General features: G+C 46.3%; 1 long non-coding RNA gene across 3 annotated transcripts in view; it reads right to left on the bottom strand.

The window, feature by feature from the left end:
- The window catches only part of Psmd1-ps1 (proteasome 26S subunit, non-ATPase 1, pseudogene 1), a 90,303-nt gene extending 87,873 nt beyond the window's left edge, over window positions 1-2,430 (bottom strand). For 2 of the 3 annotated variants that reach the window (XR_015620126.1, XR_015620124.1), the window contains exon 1: window positions 2,037-2,422. This is a non-coding gene — a long non-coding RNA (proteasome 26S subunit, non-ATPase 1, pseudogene 1). Of the gene's footprint in view, window positions 1-2,036 lie in introns of all 3 variants that reach the window. The other variant, XR_015620125.1, reaches the window with a different exon arrangement.
- Between the last annotated feature and the right edge of the window lie 16,533 nt (window positions 2,431-18,963).

Here is an 18,963-nt window from a genome sequence, read left to right as displayed (position 1 = left end):
CCTGTCATTGAAGTTCTGGGAGGGAGAGACTGCTAGCCAGCCAATCTATCCTAACCAGGCCCCAGTCCTAGGGAAAAAGGCCTTTTTTATAATAACGCACTGAAGAATGACAATTGCCGTTGACCTCGGCATGACACATGCCTGCACACTGAAAAAAGAAAGAAAGGAAAGGGGCATTAAATTATAGGGTTTGGTGCTATCCATGGTTCCAGGCACGCGTAGGGGTCTCACAGATATGACATTTGAGTCAGCTCTGCTCAGACATTACTCATGACAGTCTACCTCAATCTCCTCTCCTTCACTGTCACCGTCAGGCTAACTGAAGTCCGACTTCAGCCATTAGTTTCCTAAGTGTCCCTGATTGTTCAAGGCAGTAGATGAGCCTGGTCTTCTCCTTGCTTGATCTCTGTGTAGGGTCCCTTCTTGATGCCTCTTCCTTTCTGGCTCCCATTTATTGCCGAAAGGACTTCTCTCTTCCTCCTCTTCCTCCTCCTCTTCTCTTGTCTTCATCCTCTTCATCATATCTTCCTCCTCTTCCTACTCCTCTGCTTCCTCTTTCTCCGCCTTCTCCTCTTCCTCCTCCTCTCCTCTCTAGGCCATTCTCTCGTCTTCTTGTATTAACAAACTAAGCATCACTGGACCTCAAGTTCTATTCTTGTGGCCCTAATATCTTCCCTGCTAACTACTGTAGCTCTCAAGCCAGTAAACACCTTCCAAAGCCTTCCTTCTGGTGTCCAGACCCAGCCTTCCAATGTGAATGCCTTTCACATACCTCTTAAACTAAAGGAAAACAAAACAAAAACAAATGGCGTACTCTGTCCTGCTACCTGTTCTTCCCTGTTCCTACGGTCAAAAGCATTCAAGCAAAGATACTCCGATGAGAGTCATTAGTATTATCTTAGCTTTTTCATTCTCTCCCATCCGATACCCACATTACCACCCATGTAATCAGATCAGTCCCATCTGTTATGACAGCCAGGCCTTACATCTGACCCCTGTTGACAATGACTGGTTCAAGTGGTTGGTTTTTTGTCAATTTGACACAAACCTAGACATAGCTGGGAAAAGGAAATGTTAATTAAGAATCATGCCTCCACCCAATTGGCCTGTGGGCAAGTCTTCAGCAATTGTCTTGATTGATGTTTGATGTGGACCGGCCTACCTTCTGTAGGTGATGCGGTCCCTGGGCAGGTGGGTATAGAAGAAAGCAGGCGAAGTAAGCCATGACGAATAAGTCAGTAAGCAAAGCTCCTCCATGGCCTCTACTTTAGTTCCTGTCTTTTCCAGATTGCTTTTCATTGTGGTGCTTTATCGCAGCAAGAGGAACCTAACTAAAACATTGATCTTGGACTTTTCACCCAGAGAACCATTTTTCCCAAGTGCTCATTCTGAAACAGAAGTCCCACCTGTTTTTTTTTTTTTTTTTTTTTTCTTGCTGGAATATCTTTACTGCCTCTCGTAGGAGTTAAGTATCTGCTCAAGCTTGGAAGACCTTGAAACCCGTTCGCAGCCTCCTGCATCAACTTTGATCTGTCCTGCTAACTTTGGACGATTACAGTTTTCCGAAGTTTAATACCTGCTACCTTCTGCCTTGCAGTCTTGCCACACACACCACTCTCACCTGCTACTTTTCCTTAGCAAGTTGTACCGAGCTTTTCAGATAGGCTACAAGCTGGCCAGGGGGGCACATGCTTTTAATCTCAGCACCCATGAGGCAGAGGCAGTCACGTCTCTGCATTCAAGTGTAGCCCGGCTTATAGAGAGAGCTTGTCTAAAACCAAAGGCACATGAAAAGAAAAATGCAATGTAAATATCACTCCTTCTAGAAGTCTTTCACAGTTATCTGTCAGAATTAGTATTTCCTTTCTCCGTTATCATAGCCTTTATAAATATTGCTACTTACATGCATTATTTCATAGTAATATGGTTCTCACACAGGAGTCTAACCTCCGTAATTTTAGAGCGTTTACCTAGTCACGTACCTACCCTTCAGGCATGTTGCTATGCAAGAATTTCCTTTTATAAGATTTACTTACTTTGATGTTGTGTGCTTCGGCATTTTGCCTGCATTTACATCTGTGTGAGAATGCCAGATCCCCTGGAACTGGAGTTACATCTTCAAGCTGCCACGTGGATGCTGGGAACCGAACCCAGGTCCTCTGGGAGAGAAGCCAGTGCTCTTCGTGGGTCTTTCTGCTCAGATGGGAAGGTGTTCCGGGAGCTCAGGAACATGGCTCTGAGGGGGGATGGTATCCCGATGGGAGGGTCTACTGAGAAATGGGAGCCCAGGAAACACACAGCTCTGAGAGAAGCCTCCTCAGCAGAGGGGTTGCAGCTCCCAGGAAGATATCCCCAGCTGACTGAGGAGCTGAGAAACCTCAGCCCTGCACTCCTTCTGCTTCTTTTCTTCTTGGCTTCTTCTGCTGGGCCACACCTGTAGGAAGTCTCATAAAAGAAGTTTATTGGGAGGGTCCGGGGTGTGGAGGGACAAATCCAGTGGTGGTTGCCTCTGCTCCAAGTTGCCACCAGCAGGGAATTGAGCAAACACAACCTTTATATAGGGTTTCTTTAGGGTTTGGGGGCTTTTCAGGATAGGGATTGCCAGGGTGAGGTTTGATGGCATTTTAAGTCTTGAGTTTGGGGGAGCTCAGGGATTCATGGATTTCTGTGGAAAGCTCAGGGATTGGTGGGATCTTGTTTAGATTTTTCAACTATGATTAGCATAATCTGGAAAGGTTCTATTGAGGGGCCGGAAAGACTGTTATGACCCTTTGAGAGGTCTTGGGGAGTGGCCTGACTGACTGCTAGAGCTCCTCGGGCTGGGGCCTGGCCACGTTTTTGCTTTAAGGGTTTACAAAGTTTAAAAAGTATATAAAATATGCTAAGTTTACAAAGAGAGTCCACAGTTGGGAAGCCTTTTGCTGTTACTTGAGTGGGCGCAGAACACCCAACACTCTCAAGTGTCGAGCCATCTTTCTAGCCCCACCAGAAGTTCTCCAGTTGTTGATGAACAGTAGGATACGTGCGGATATGTGCAGACCGTTTGGGCTATCCCGATTGTTACAGTGCCCAGTGTAGTGCTATTAGGAAGTGGTGGGAACCATAGCGGAGGGGCCCGTTCGGAAGTAATTAGGTCAATAAAGGCCCAGCTCTTGAAAGGAATTGACGATGCTCTCTCATGGAACCCTGGACACTTCTTGAGAGAGGGATGTTAATGGAGGAGCATGAAAACTCGCCAACTGTTGGCTCCTTTTCTCGTTGTGTGATCACTTCCTCTTGTGTGAATAGCTGTTTGGATGCCATCTGCCAGGTTGTGAGATTGCCAAGGTGTCTACAAGATAGCCAGCTCCAAGCTATGGAGATTTTTTTTTCTCCACTCACCGAACTAAATCAACCTCTTTTCTTTAAAAGGTTCCCAGTTCCAGGAGTTTTGTTGTAGCACTGGAAAACTAACAGAGAAGCAAGACTGAAAATAAGTGAGAAGAGTTAGAAACGTCAGTTCTTTTTTTTCCTGGCCTCCATGACTAGGGCAAGGCGTGACTCAGCTTTGCCCTGTGTAGGAATGAGAAGAGGCCGCTCCCTGTAGTGTAATCTGCGGATGGTTTTTCTTGTTTTCATACCCTTGTAGAGACTGTTTAAAACTCATGATAGCTTTTTATAAGTTTTTATAGTATTTATTGACATTTGTTCGTGTGTGTGTGTGTGTGTGTGTGTGTGTGTGTGTGCGCGTGTGTGTTTCTGCGTACACACCATTGCATGTGTGTGGTGTGTGGACAGCTTGTAGGAATCTTGTTTTTTCTTTCCACCATGTGAGTTCTGGGGATTGAACTCAAGTCATCGTGTTTAGCAGCAAGTGCCTTAAGCTGCTGAGCCATTTCATTGGCCCACATGGCATCTTTCTAACTGAGTTTTTTTCCCCCCCTAACCAACTCAGTAAATCTCCACGGCTCAGAACTAAGAATATTCACAGATGGGGAAATTGAACCCGGCAGTAGTTATAGGAAACAGATCTCACACGATGAAGAAATATGGGCTTGGTTACTGGGCCTACTTAGGGTTGATTTGAGAAAATAATGAGCTGTGGTTCTGACAGGTCTCGTGGATTCATGCAAAGTACTAGACCCCAGGGATGAGCGTTTAAGTGTGGGGCTAGTGTCTCTTAAGTGATAAACTACTTAAAGAAAGTTAAAATTGTCCATTACTGGACGCGAAACATAGTCATTAAATTTGAGACAGTTAAAATTTTTATTTCTTACAGCCGTAGGTCCCACATGGGCAAAAGTAGTCTTAGAATTGAATCCTGCACGATAATGAATTTGGCTTTCCTGGATCTCATATACAATATGCAGCGTATTGATTGGGAGTCCAAGCCTGCAAATTCAAATCGTGATTTGGTGGACCCAGTGAATTCTTCAGAGGGCCAGGATATTCTAGCTCCCCAAATCTTCTCTGCACACCAAGGAAGCCCTCCTACCCTTCCTGGCAGGCTATTCCTGTTTCTTTGTTTTAGCAAAATTGGGTATCATGCTTCAAACCTATAGCCCTTTTACACCTGTAATTAGCTCTATAAGTAGGGTCAGGCCCCAGAATGTTCTGCAAGTTCAAGTGCTAGAGGATTATTATGTGATTAATAACACGGTTGATTGAATTGCCATTACTGGATGTGGGTTCTCTCCACTGAAACAAACCAACTTGGCTGAGGCACTTCTATAAAGGTTCTTATCTCAATTTTTTTTTCTCCGTGTTAATAGAAATCACTGAAATAAGTTTGCTTTGTACAGCTGGGTACCGGTAACTCTTCACCATTGATTAACTCACTTTACAAGAGTTAACACATAGGATTGTTACATTAATAACTAAATTAATTACACTAATAATAGCACTCTGATGGGACCCAATGAGCAAGAAATATTGGTGCCATAATATCTTTGTAAGAGATAAATGCACTAATTCTTCAACCACTAAACCTTTGCTCCACACTGTGGGAAGAGCAGTGTTGATTAGGTCCCCTAGTCATGGTGCTATGGTAGCATCATTAGAAGGCAGGCCTCATGGAAGGTCTTTAGATCACTGGCAGTGTGTCCTTGATTCATGGGACCCTAGCCTTCTCCCTTTCTCCCGTCAGTGTTTAGCCTTTGCCACCTTCCAATGGCTTTGTTCTTGGCACATCACCATTGTGATGTGCTCCTTTGTGATAAGCCTGCAAGGTGTGGACCACACAAACATGAACTGAGACTCCAGAACCCCAAGAACTGTGAACCAGACTGAACCTCTGCTTTTCACAAGGTCCTCTGGCTCAGGTATTCCATTTTCCTGGTGTAAAAGAAGATTTATTGGGGGAAGGGGAGAGGAATGAAGACCTGGGAAACCGTAGAGGCAGCAAGCAAGCCATGGGGGGTGGGAGGGGCAGAGACCCCAGTCAGCAGGAAGCAGTTTAAAGAACACAGTAACCTTACTCCTGTCCTCCATCACCCATTCCTGGTTCCTCTGGTATTTTTAAAAATAATGGCAGAAAGGTAATACCTAGATTTTATTTTCATAAGAATCTCTAGGTACCTTTGAAGGCATTATAAGTTTCCTGGGAGGACCACGGGGTCCGAAGCTTACATGTTCTCAAAAGGAAAAAGCTAGGGATTAGAGAGATGGCTTGGAGGTCAAAAACACCAGAGCACCTGGGTTTGATTCCCATCACCTATGTAGCAAGTCACAGCTGTCATTGACTCCAGTTCCAGGGAATCTAACACTATCACACAAACAAATGCAGACAAAACACCGATGCACATTAAAAAAAAGAAGGAGGAAAGAACTGTTGTATCATATGCCTTATGGGAAAGAACTTTCTGTGGTAGTATTTATCCTCTCAAGTCCCAGGTGATGAGAAAGGCTTTAGGTGGGGCTTCATTAGTCTCCAATGGGCTGAGTTGTCAGAAACCATTCTTCTATTTGAGCCTGACAGATGTGAACCAATGGATCACCAAGAGTGTGTAGCAGATGTAATTACCAGTTTTCACACTACACTATATATAGCAAAGAATAGAAACTCTGATGAGGTTATACAGACAATGGGGTGATTACTTGGCCATGTGGTAAGGAATTACTAAAAAATAACAGTTAATATTTGGTGACAATATCTGTTGAAGACGGTGGCTTGGTCCCTGAGAGTAGTGTCAATGATTACCCAAAGTCTCTGATGATAGAAAAGGGTCCTTTCAATAAAGTGGACAAGAAGTGGCTCTCTATCATTGAGCCACTGTCTTCAGTACCCCAGGACTTGTTCAGTATGTACATAATGGGCCATGGAGAGGAGCAGAGAGACCATTCACAATAGAAATGAACACATCCTCCTCTGCCTAAGTCTCCAACTTCCTCACTGTAGTGACCATGCCTGAAAGTCAACATGGCCACGTGCTCAGCAGGATGACTGCATCCTTGTGGTAGCCGGCTGATTCCATCAGACACGTCATAAACAAAGGAGCGGTAACTTGTTTTCATGTGAAGAACTCACTTCGGCCCTGGGTGGTTGCCTCAGTTTTTTTTTGTTTTGTTTTGTTTTGTTTTTGTTTTTGTTTTTCTTGCCAAGCTTCTCTCCGACCTATTCGATTTGTATGGATGTCTTCTTTATCAGGATGGTACCTCACACAAACAGCTTCTACCACTGGGTGAAAAGGTCAGAAAGTGGGCCGAGAGAGTCACCAATCTTACACATAGCCTGCCATGGCTAATACTGATTGTAACCTCAGCAGGATCTAGGATCACCTAGGAGACAAGACTCTGGGCTCATCTGGGAAAGATGTTCTAGATCGGGGCTAACGGAAGTGGGAAGACACACCCTAACTTAGGCAGCAGCATTGTGGGCTTGGTTCTAGACTGGACAGAAAGGAGCACCCCTCTGTGTGCTTTCTGACTACAGAAGCAATGGGACCTGAAGTTGCTCCACCAGGCCTTGCCTGACATGGTGGACTCCCGATACTTGAGCCTCGAACCAGAACAAACTCTTCTTTCTTTCCCTTAGTAACTTTGGTCAGGCATTTCACTGAGCAATGATAAAGATAACCCAGGCACAGCTCACTCAGCTTCCCGTAAGAACAGCAGAAGAGCCGAATGAAGACCACATCTCACGACAGTGAAAACAGGAAAACAACAAACAAAGACAGCTAATTTTGTCTTTTGGTCTTTTTTTGAGACAAGATTTTTCAAGACAGGGTTTTCCTGTGTAGAACTAGCTGTCCTGGAAATCTCTTTTGTAGACCAGGCTGGCTTCGAACTCTGCCTCCTGAGTGCTAGGATTAAAGGTGTGCACCACAATGACTGGTGAAAACCAACCAACCAAAAGAAGCCAAACACTTAATTTTAAATGAAATCAAATGGTATTACCAAGAACACTTTACTCCCTTTAAGAAAGGCACATTTGTGGTATACAGCACAGTGATCTTATGTATACATAGAGTGCTAACTGGCAATCAGAATGTGTTGCATTCTCCCATGAAGAATGATAGCCAAGGGCAGGTATGACTTGGTGACAAGTGGCAGCCATTATTTTTTTGTGTGACCCCACAAGTCTGGGTTTTGTTTGGAGATCATAACAAGTGAGGAAGAAAGTTTCCACCTGGCAAGGCAGAAACTCTTCCATTGCGTCTGTATGTTTCCTGATCTTCTTACCCTTGGGAGAAGATGGATAGATGGATAGATGGATAGATGATAGATGATAGATGGATAGATGGATAGATAGATAGCTGATAGATAGATAGATAAAATAGGTATATATCTGGAAGTCAGTCTGTGTGTGTGTGTGTGTGTGTGTGTGTGTGTGTGTGTGTGTGTGTGTGAGAGAGAGAGTGTGTTATGGATTTTCAGTGAAATCACTGATCTTTTTGTGAGGGGGAAATAGATTTGCTGTTCAGCAATAGGACAGAGAAACACTTGGGGTGCCTGGGAGAGCTCACTGAGTTGATTCTTACAGCTGCAATGTTCTTTAAACATGGACTTGGTGACTGTTCCTAAGGCTCCTCTTCATGATTAAAATGTCAACTTACTTTGTGATCAAGAACCCTGACACATTGGACTGCATACAAGGTGTTTTACAATAAGATGAGAGCAAAAGACTACCTATTTCTCTCCCTTACGGTGCTGAGAATCGAACTCAGGACCTTGGACATGCTAGGCAAGACCTTTACCACTCAACCACACCTCTTCTACTGGGCTCTAAACTGAGTGTTTTCTCTGTCACTTTCTGGTCTAGTATTTTTCCAAAGTTAGCTGAAAATCCTGACCCCAACTCCTCATCTATAAAAGAGGAGTGACAACAGCATCCACCTCAGAGGGTTTTGGGTAGGAGTAAGCAAGATAATCCTTATGCTCACAGGAAGGCTCAGTGACAGTAGCTAACCTGGTTCCGACGTAAGTCGGCCGGAAAACAGCCAAAGTTAGTTATCATTTGTAGTTTATCAGCTTCTTTCTTTTCCCTCCCCGCTTGTCTTTTTCCCGGGGAGTTACTTTAGCTGGCTCCTACCTGTACAAAGGTGAGAGGAAGTGTGCTTTGTTTGCTGCTGGAAGTACGACTGTATGAGAGCTATTTAACACTACCGTCAACGAGCTGTGTATTGGAGAGGGGAACACTGTAATGAGAAGAGCTGGACACTCTTCCCTCTGATGTTGTCGTCGTAGTTTTTCCCCAGGGTTGGAACTGCTCAGTGGGTAAAAGCACTTTCAGCATAAGCAAGGAGACCTGAATTCGAATTGTCAAAACATACATAAAAGCCAGATATGTAGTGTGGGTGTCTACATTCTAGTGCTCCTATGGGGACATGAGAGACAGATATAGGAGAGTTCCCAAGAGCTTACAGGCCAGCTAGCCCGGCATACACAGAAGACAAACAATGAAGATACCACTTCATATAAAGTGGAAAGTAAGGACAGGCATCTGAGTTTATCCCCTTGACTTTCACTGACTTCTACGTAAGCATGTGCAAGCTTGAATTCATATATGCATACTCACTTACATTTTTTTCTAGTGTGTGTGTGTGTGTGTGTGTGTGTGTGTGTGTGTGTGTGAAGTGTGCACACAAACACATGTCAGCAGAAGTCAGAAAAGGGTTTTGGATCCCCTGGAGCTGGACGTAACCAGCTCTATGAGTATTTGGAGTCAAAGCCGGGTTCTCTCCAAAGGCAGTGCATGCTGTTACCATTGAACCATCTCTCCAGCCCTAAAACATTTTTAAAAGGTTGGTTCTAAAGACTGATCCTTCCAAACGAGTTACAAGACGATAAATACTTGGATCTCCTTTGAGGCCACAGGTGGACTAAGCGGTGTACCTTTCCCTAAACAGGGGCGGCTCAGGAAACTCTCCCCCTCTTTGTTCTCTTTAAAAAGCATCTGGGAGGCTCTGCCCAGTAGCCAATGGAAAGAGAGGCAGATACTCAGACCCAAACAGCAGATGGAGTCTTACGGAACAGTTAGGAGAAAGATTGAGGGACCCGAAGAGAACAGGGACTCCACAGGAAGACCAACAGAGCCAACTAACCTGGACCCCTGGGGACTCCCAGAGACTGAACCACCAAGCAAAGGGTGAGCTCAGGCTGGACCTGGGCTGCCTGCACATGTGTAGCATTTACTCTTCGTGTGGGTCCTTCAACAAATGGAGCAGGGGCTGTCTCTGAGCCTGCTGCCGAGCTACCTGCCAGTCCTGCACCTGCAAATGGACAGCCTTGTCTGGCCTTGTAGGGAGAGGATGTACAGATGGGGTGGGATGGGGTGGGGTGGGGTGTGGTGGGGGGTAGGAGGCTGGGAGGGAGGAATGGGGAATTAAGACTCAGGGAAGAGAAGGAGAAAGGGAAATGGGTGGGGGGAGGACTCGCATGAGGGGATCCTGGGAGGAAAGTAAGGCTGATATTGGGTTGTTAAGGGAATAAATAAATAAATTTACTTATTTTTCTTTTAAAGCAGGCTTTGAAACAGACATAGAAAACCATCCTGTGGGGAAAAGGCAGGATGTGAGTGGTATCTCCATTACAATTACATTAAACCGACAGCTTGGGAACGGGTTGCTGAGAAGTGGGTAGTTATTTAAGGCGTGATGTCACGGCAAGACATCTTACATTAAGTACGAGGAAGTTCCTCTGAATGTCACCCCTCACACTAAGCTTGAATGTATTGAGTTTAAAAAGTACTCAGAGGAGAAAGACCCAGCAAGGAGAGATTTGATCAGTCAGTTTCACTCACAACCCTCAGTTCTTCAGCCATCCTCCCAGAAGCACTGGCATAACAGAGAACAACCATCACAAACATTCTACACGGTGCTGGTTTGAATGAGAACGGCTCCCATAGGCTGATACACGTAAATGTTTTGTCCGAAGTTGGTGTAACTGTTTGGCAAGGACGAGGAGGTGTGTCCTTGTTGGGGGAGGTGTTTCACTGGGCTTTGAGATTTGAAAAGCCCACCCTGTTTCCAGTCTCGCTCCCTGCTAAGTGGTTGTATCTCAAGTTTTGAGCTCTCAGCTACTGTTCCAGTCCCATGCCAGTCCCTGCTGCCATGCTTCTGACCATGAGGTCATGGACTCTAACCTTCTTAAACCGAGTCCCTCCCCACTCCCGGAATACACTCTCTTATAAGTTGTCCTGGTAACGGTGTCTCATCAGAGCAGTATACAAGCACACAGGTTAAGAAAAGTGTAAACATCTCACAGAGGATTCTGTATTATGCAATACATCTTTCACAGGATCTGGGGATAAATATTTCCTAAAGCGAGCAAGCAAGAAAGGAAACAAACCAAAAGCTGGCATAGCTTACAGAAAATGAAAGGGTTAGTGACACGAAGGGAGATCCGAACTCTCTGGTAATTAGAGCTGAGAGAAATGAAACCCTGACTTTATATCCAGCAATAGTGAGAGAACGTTGGCTGCGAGGTGGGGAGAGGAGGTCTGTCCCGGCTTCTAGAAGTCAGACTGGTTTAGCCCCTCTGAAGAGCAACCAGTCACCCCCGGCCGCCCTTGCCCCTACGTTAACCAACTCAACAACAAACGCGCAAGATTAGCAATCTCAAGGGGAGAAGGTTAAGTTGAAGGCCTCACGGTTTCCGAGGTTTCAGTCCATGGTCAGCCTGCACAGTGATTTATAGCTGAAGGTGGGGCAGAGTCTCACGGTCACAAGGATTGAGATACGTTAGGAAAACATTTGAAAATTATCTTTATTATATAAAAAAAATTCCACTATGTTCACAGATATATCTTTTGTCTCAACTTAAAGGGGACATTTCAAAAATCTGTATAAAGTAGATGCATCAATTCTGCCCATAAAGGGGGACAAGTTACATGTCAGCGCCCTCGCAGGTTGACTTGTGGCTTATGCATGCCACATCTCTGATAATCCTTCTGGGCGTTTGGCTATCACAGAATGCTCTGGTTCAGCGAGGGCATAATTAGCGTGATGTCTGTGGAACTCCATCAAGCCTTCTGCACAGACCCATTGCACAGATGTTCAAGTACCTTCAAGCTGTGTTTTCATATGTGCGGCTAATAATTAATTTCTAGCTGCGTTTCCCTTTGGATGAAGCCAAAAGGAACCAGAAGTTACACTTAGCAGAGAGATTTCCCCGTGTAAAACACTGTTTATTCTTAGTTTATTACGAATGGCAGGAAATAATTAAAAGTGTATGCTCCCTTATAACACGCTATCTCCACTAAGTGAACTTCTAACCTGACATAAATCCATTGCACACTGTAACCTGTTTCTCCTGATTATTAACCTTGAGCATGGCAACCTATAAATCATGCTGGAAACAGCTGGTACTCAGCAGCGCCCCAAAGGTGCGCGATTGCAATCGCTTTATATATATCTTGGTATGCAGACATGAAAAATTCATTGAAGAGGTTGGGGCTGCAAGACTTATTGTAATGAATTTTCTCAAAAACATAGATCATGCTTAAAATAGGTGTCTGCTTATTATAATGCGGCCATTTATATCCTCCCGAATTACCTTGCCCATAGCTCAGCCATTTTCTTAAAGTCAAACATGATGAGACCTGAACAGATTTACCGTCCCACTTTGCGCTGCCTGAGAGTAGAAGTTGCTGACTCCCCCGTCCCCTTTCTCTGTCTCCAGAGTCAACAGCTGCAGAATCTGAGGCGGCAAGTTTTGTTTTGTTTTCAAGAACTCTGTTTGGAACCCGTCCCCATCTTGGGTTTGTCAGATATAAAAGCACGTAGAAATACTCAAGAAGTATTACTTCCTTTTAACTCACCAGGATGCCACACTGCTCCCCACAAGCCAGGCCTTCTCATACCAACGTTCTCAAGACAACTAATGCATGGGCTGAGGACACGGCTCAATTGGTAACGTTCTTGCTGCACAAGGACTGGGACCTGACTTTTAGATTCCCAGAATTCAGACGAAAAGCCAGGGTATGGTGGTCAGTGCATGCCTGTATAACCCCAGTGCTGGGAAAGGAGAGACAGAAGGCTCTCCAGGGACTTACTGGCCATATAGACGATCTTAATTGTGAGCATTTGAGGTGGAAGACCTCATCTAAAAAAAAAAGTTACCGAGGAATGAATACCACCAATGGCTGACCCCTGACCACAGTGCGTCGTGTGTATGTGTTCTCTCTCCCTCTCCCTCTCCCTCTCCAAAAAGAAAAGAGAGAGGAAATAGAGAGACGTCTGAGCAGGAAGTACCACAAGCATCACTGCACACATTTTGTGTCACCTGCAGTGCAGGTGGTGGCTTTCTCAACACACCTGGAAAGGACAACGTTCCGGGTTTGAACCTCTGTTTCAGGTCCCTGATAATAACCAAGTGACCATGTAGACTGTACTTAGTATGTGCATGTTCACTACGCAACGCCTGGCATGTGTCGCCTGGTGGAATCGTCACTGCCGGTTCCTGAGCTGATCTCTGAGTCCACCACCACAGTCACCACCATCACCACCACCACCACCACCACCATAGTCACCACCACCACCACCACTACCACCACCATCACCACCACCACCACCACAGTCACTACCACCACCACCACCACACTCACCACCACCACAGTCACCACCACCACACTCACCACCACCACCATCACCACCACCACCACCACAGTCACCACCACCACCACAGTCACCACCACCACCACCACACTTACCACCACTACCACCACACTCACCACCACCACCACAGTCACCACCACCACCACAGTCACCATCACCACCACCACAGTCACCACCACCACCATCACCACCACCACCACAGTCACCACCACCACCACAGTCACCACCACCACAGTCACCATCACCACCACCACAGTCACCACCACCACCATCACCACTACCACAGTCACTACCACCACCATCACCACTACCACAGTCACTACCACCACCATCACCACTACCACAGTCACCACCACACAGTCACCACTACCACAGTCACCACCACCACCATCACCACTACCACAGTCACCACCACCACAGTCACCACCACCACAGTCACCACCACCACTACCACCACCACACTCACCACCACCACTACCACCACCACAGTCACCACCACCACACTCACCACCACCACCACAGTCACCACCACCACACTCACCACCACCACCACCACAGTCACCACCACCACACTCACTACCACCACCACACTCACCACCACCAACACCACAGTCACCACCACCACCAACACCACACTCACCACCACCACCACCACAGTCACCACCACCACACTCACTACCACCACCACACTCACTACCACCAACACCACAGTCACCACCACCACCAACACCACATTCACCACCACCACCACCACAGTCACCACCACCACACTCACTACCACCACCACACTCACTACCACCAACACCACAGTCACCACCACCACCAACACCACACTCACCACCACCACCACCACCACCACCATCCCAACTTCCATCTAAGGTAAATGTCCATCGAGGGGAGGAGCTCGCAGAGCACACAACCCTGCAGTTGGCTTCGTAGGATTCAGCCATCAGAACCCATTGGAACCACAGCACGGCGCTGCCCTTCACTTCACGTGTCGCTTCTTACTTCCCTTTTCCAAGGTGGTTGGCCAGACTTGTAAGTTGTAATAGGAATATGAATTCATAAAAGACACAGAATAGGGGCCGGCCAGGGCTGTCTGAGCAAAGCACTCTAGACCGGGTGGCTTCACCAACAGACATTAGTGCTCCTGTTACACCAGAGGCTGGAAGTCCCAGACCAAAGGGTCACCAGGGTCTCTCCTGAGAGGGCCTATTCCCAGTAGACGGATGTTTGTCTTTTCTCTGTGTTCTCCTGCTGCGTTCCCTCTGTGCGTCTCCATCCTAGTTGCTCCTAAACCATGCCTCGTGTTGGATTGGTGCATCAACAAACCAGACCTGACTGCATTTATGTCCATATCTCTTTAGAAACATCACCTTCGTTCGAGTACAGCCACACTCAGAGATCCTGAGTGTTACAACACTCAGTGCTGAGCCCCCCCCCCTTTTTTTTAGGGTGGAAAAGCTACGCAGGAAAGCATCTGATTGGAAACAAATCGGTCCAGTTACTATAGGTGTTTATGCCTCAGTTCCTCTAGCTCCTAGACGGTCTTTCGCTGTCAGAGGTAAACGGCTGAAAGCAGAGAAGCCTTTGTCCTTGTGTCCCTTAATTCATGTACTTGTTTATTGTTTACGTTTATTTACTTTGTATGTATGGGGTGGGGGATGCATGGGGCGAGGCGAGCCTATAGGGGCCAGAGGGTAACTTCCAGAGTTTGTTTTCTGGAACTAGCTAGCATAAGGGTTCTGGGGGAACTCGGTTAAGACTGGCAGCAAACACCCTGACCAGCTGGCCATTTTAAACCGAGTTTTGGAGTCAGACATAGTGACATATTCCTACTATCCTAGCATTTGGCAGGTAAGGCAGGGAAAGGGCAAGTTGGGGTACACATGTATGGAGATCCCATCTTAAAATTAACAAGTAAGGAAAAGAACTGAGTTTGGGGAGCCAAGTCAGCACCGGGTGGCAGATATCTGGACGTCCTGGAGCCCAGAAACAGCTCAGCACACTGCCTCCAATCCACAGCACCCAGAGGTATTTTGCCCTGACTGGAACAAGGTCTGGTGAAGCAGAAAAAGGGTTTTAGATTTTAAATTAGAAGGTAGAAATTCAGCGTGGCTGAGTGGTAGGTGCTTAGTATAGAACAGACTTTCTCTTCTCACCTCAGCTCTCCCACACAAGGAAGGCCAAGGGCAGCTCCCTGGAGTTTCTTCTGTTTTGTTTTGGTTCAGTTTTCCTATGAAAGGCGAGTGGGAACAGGAGCTCTGCCCTGAGCATGCCAGGGCGGAGGGAGCGGTGACGTGGGTGCTAGATGCCATCTGGCAGGAACAGGCACACCTTGGGCATCTAGGAACCTGTGTTTGCTTGGCAGGGCCACCATGCAGGTCCTGTGGCAGCTGCCAGCAGCCAGGCTGGTAAGAAAGGCCTTGTTTGTGTCTTGCAGGTCTGAGTACTGCGGGAAGAGACTACGGGCTTATTAGATTGCCCGATTTTTTTCCCCCAGCCTCAGTGAGTGAGAGAAACTGTTCATTCTATCCAAAACAAACACACACTCACAAAGCACTGGACAGACACAATGGGGACAGAGTTCCCTGCGGTACCGTCGCCCCGCAGGGACAGTAGGCACAATAGCGGACATTGTATGCTGTGTGCCAGTGTATCTAAGTGTGAGCTCATTCTGTGTTTGCAGCAGGCCGCCACACAGGGTGCCTCTTCCACTCCCCACTTTGGGCAGGAGAAAGGAGGTACGCTCAAGGCTCAGTGACACAATAGAGAATGGCGTCAGCTGCAGAGGACAAGCATTTGGGGGAGAAGACAGTTTGGCACGGTTTGACTTCTTCAGAGACTGACCTTGCCTCTCTTCTCCATTTGCACAGTGCCCTTGAAGGCCATCTCTACCATCTCCAAGCCCCTTCGCCAGCTTACTTTGTTAATAATAATTATTAATTTTAATTATTAGACATTTATGAATCATGATCTACAATGTAATTTGTTTATAAATGTAAATGTGTTTACATTCATATAGGTATATATTTTTATTGTAATAATAAATCATAATTTTGAGACAGATCTATGTAGCACAGGTTTACCTGGAATTCACACTCTTCCTGTCAGCCTCCTGGGTCCTGGGATTACAAACAAAGGCCTCCACACCCACCTCATCCTCTTCTCTTACTGATGCTCCCAGAAGACCAGGTAAATGTAGGAACCTCTGGCCATAAGTATAAAAACACGCACTTCTAAGGTCAGGGAGTCTGGAGCCACACACTTCAAGTTTAGGGTAGAAAGCTTATATTAATGGGAGTAAGCATACATTTTGTAAAGTTCTAGCCACTCTTCCATGTTTTGCATGTTTGGTGCTGAGGACTGACTTCTGGAGCTCAGGGGCTCCTACCATATACACAGTGTGCCTCTGAGCTACATTCCTGCCCTATTTTTACGAAGCTTAAAGACATTCCTACGGAACTCTAAATGTGCGTGAGGCCCCTGCTAGCCATCCCTCTCCCATGCTGTGGCACCACAGCGACCATGACAACGCCCTTCCTCCAGGCTCAAAGCTGATTCCAATCGCAGCAGTCGCCTGTCTTTCAGGCCAGGCATCAGCTCTGTGCCTTGGAAACACCACAACCGTTATCTCCCCAGTGTTCCTCGCACTTTACTTGTGGCACTTTGAGACTCATCATCAGACGACGATGGCGGCTTTGAAGCTGGCACTTAGTCAGTGCCAGTTCAGACACGTGCCTTTGAGAGTCCTGTTCTCATCCACACACTGTGTCACAAAGAAGGTAAAGAACACCGTTTGTCTGCCTTTCCCTGGTGAACCAATGGGAGAGGGTGCTCTGAGATGAGCCAAGTTCCTGTTCCCGCTGTGTGTGGGAGGATGCCCTGGTTGGTTCTGAAGCAGTGGGAAGACAGTATATGTGGTTTAGGGTTTTAGGACCAGCTTGTGAGATCCATCAAGCCCACCACTAACCCTGAGAAAAACTGAACCCTGGCATTTTTTTTTTTTTTTAGTCTTGAAAGTAGTGAATATCTTGCCTGTTTCAAAGCTACAAGTATCAGTTGACACAGTGCATGTACACATGCCCCTCAAACCCCTATCAGTAAGGAGACAAGGGTTGGGTAGTTAACCAGCTCAATGACAGCCCGAGGCCCATGCAACTAAGCTACACTCTTTTTTCCCTCAACCCCTATTTCCCAACTCAGGTTGCATGGTAAATATTTGGCAATCAATCACCCCCAAAAGGCTAAAAGTACTTTTTGAAAAAAAGTTTCCTCACTAAATACAGAAAGTCTTCATGATTTGTATTCCTAAAGAGCCTTAAATATATGAAGGCCCGAAGCAGAACCAGAAATCTAAAAGGGCACATTTCATTCACCAAGCAGGTGTCTGGTTTTGTAGAACTGGCCAGGGGCGTCATGCTTGAGTCATGGCTGACACTTTAAAGTAGCAAATAACCATGGTAATACAAGATAGGTTGGTGTGTAGATCACTTAACCCAAGTTTTCTTTTTTTTTGTTTGTTTTTGTTTTTTGTTTTTTACATTTAGTGGTCATTGTTTTGTTTTAATCCCAATAATTTAGGAGCCTACATGAGCTCACCTTAAAGCAAGCTCAGTGAAGTCAAATTATAGGAAGCTTAAGACAAACCATGAAGTCACAGGTCTCCCCTCAGATCTCCAGGCTCAGAAACTTATTAATTCAATACGTTTAGTTATGACTAACAACCAAGGAGCTAGGGTCATTTGTGTCTGTAACAGTTATTAAGACAGTGTGTTTGCCTAACCTTTTAAGTTCTGGTGGGCTTCAGTGACTCCCTGGGTGCAGGGAGAAAGGCATTTGGCAGGCATCATTGCTGGACCAATGTGTCACATTCGTGAACATTCTAACATGCAGGGATGTGTCCAGTGTCACGAGGCACTTATAATTGTCCACGAGTTCTTACCCTTTAAAACTTAGGTATGCCCAGCTAGCCAGTAGAGTTGTAAATGGCTTTGTGAAATTCCCAGGTAATGTGTCTTTTTTTAATTTTTTAATTTTTTTTCCCCCCAGAGCTGGGGACTGAACCCAGGGCCTTGCGATTCCTAGGCAAGCGCTCTACCACTGAGCTAAATCCCCAACCCCGTAATGTGTTTTTGATATTACTTTCTCCCACAGCACTTGTCATGGTAACAGGGGTGTGGGGGAGGGGAAGAGTGGGGGCTTTGGTCATGGGTGCATTTGAGCTGCAAATGGTAGGGAGAAAACAGTGGTCGACAAGGTCAGCTTTCTTCTGACATGAAGCCCACACCATGTGCTCCCAATCCCTTTGGAGAGCCACCGATGGCTCATCTGGCCTGTTATATTATGTCACACTAGAAAAATAATTAAAGCTAGGCATGGTAGGACACACCTGTGACCCCAGCACTCAGGAAGGCGAACTGAGAGTACATGGTGAGATTGTCTCAAGGAAAAAAAAAAAAAAAGAAACATAAAAAGAACGCAGAAGCATGTGACACAAATTATTCTTTGCTGTGACTCAGGCTTTGGGGTCATGATTGTTGCGTTTTATAAAAAGGAGCCAAGGATATGTTTCATTGAACCAGGTATGGTGGTTGGGGAGGGGTGCCTCCGTGGGCCCACACTGAGACATCGGTGTCCCTGAGGGGAAGCCACAGGAAGGGATGTAGTATAGGATAGAGGAGTTTATTTAGGGACATAGGAAGGGGAGTTGAGAGGGAATAGAAGACAGAGAAAGACAGAAGGCAGAGAGAGAGAGACAGAGACAGAGACAGAGACAGAGACAGAGACAGAGACAGAGAGGGAGAAAGGGGAGAAGAGGGAAGGAGGGGAAGGGAGGGGAGAGGAGGGGAGGGGAGGGGAGGGGAGGAGAGGGGAGGGGAGGGGAGAGGAGAGGAGAGGAGAGGAGAGGAGAGGAGAGGAGAGGAGA

Source organism: Rattus norvegicus, chromosome 5 (genome assembly GCF_021556685.1).
Source record: "Rattus norvegicus strain SHRSP/BbbUtx chromosome 5, alternate assembly SHRSP_T2T, whole genome shotgun sequence".
In the NCBI taxonomy this organism is placed as follows: Eukaryota; Metazoa; Chordata; class Mammalia; order Rodentia; family Muridae; genus Rattus; species Rattus norvegicus.
Note: the sequence above shows the minus strand (reverse complement) of the source record. Positions and strands in the feature narration are given on the sequence as shown.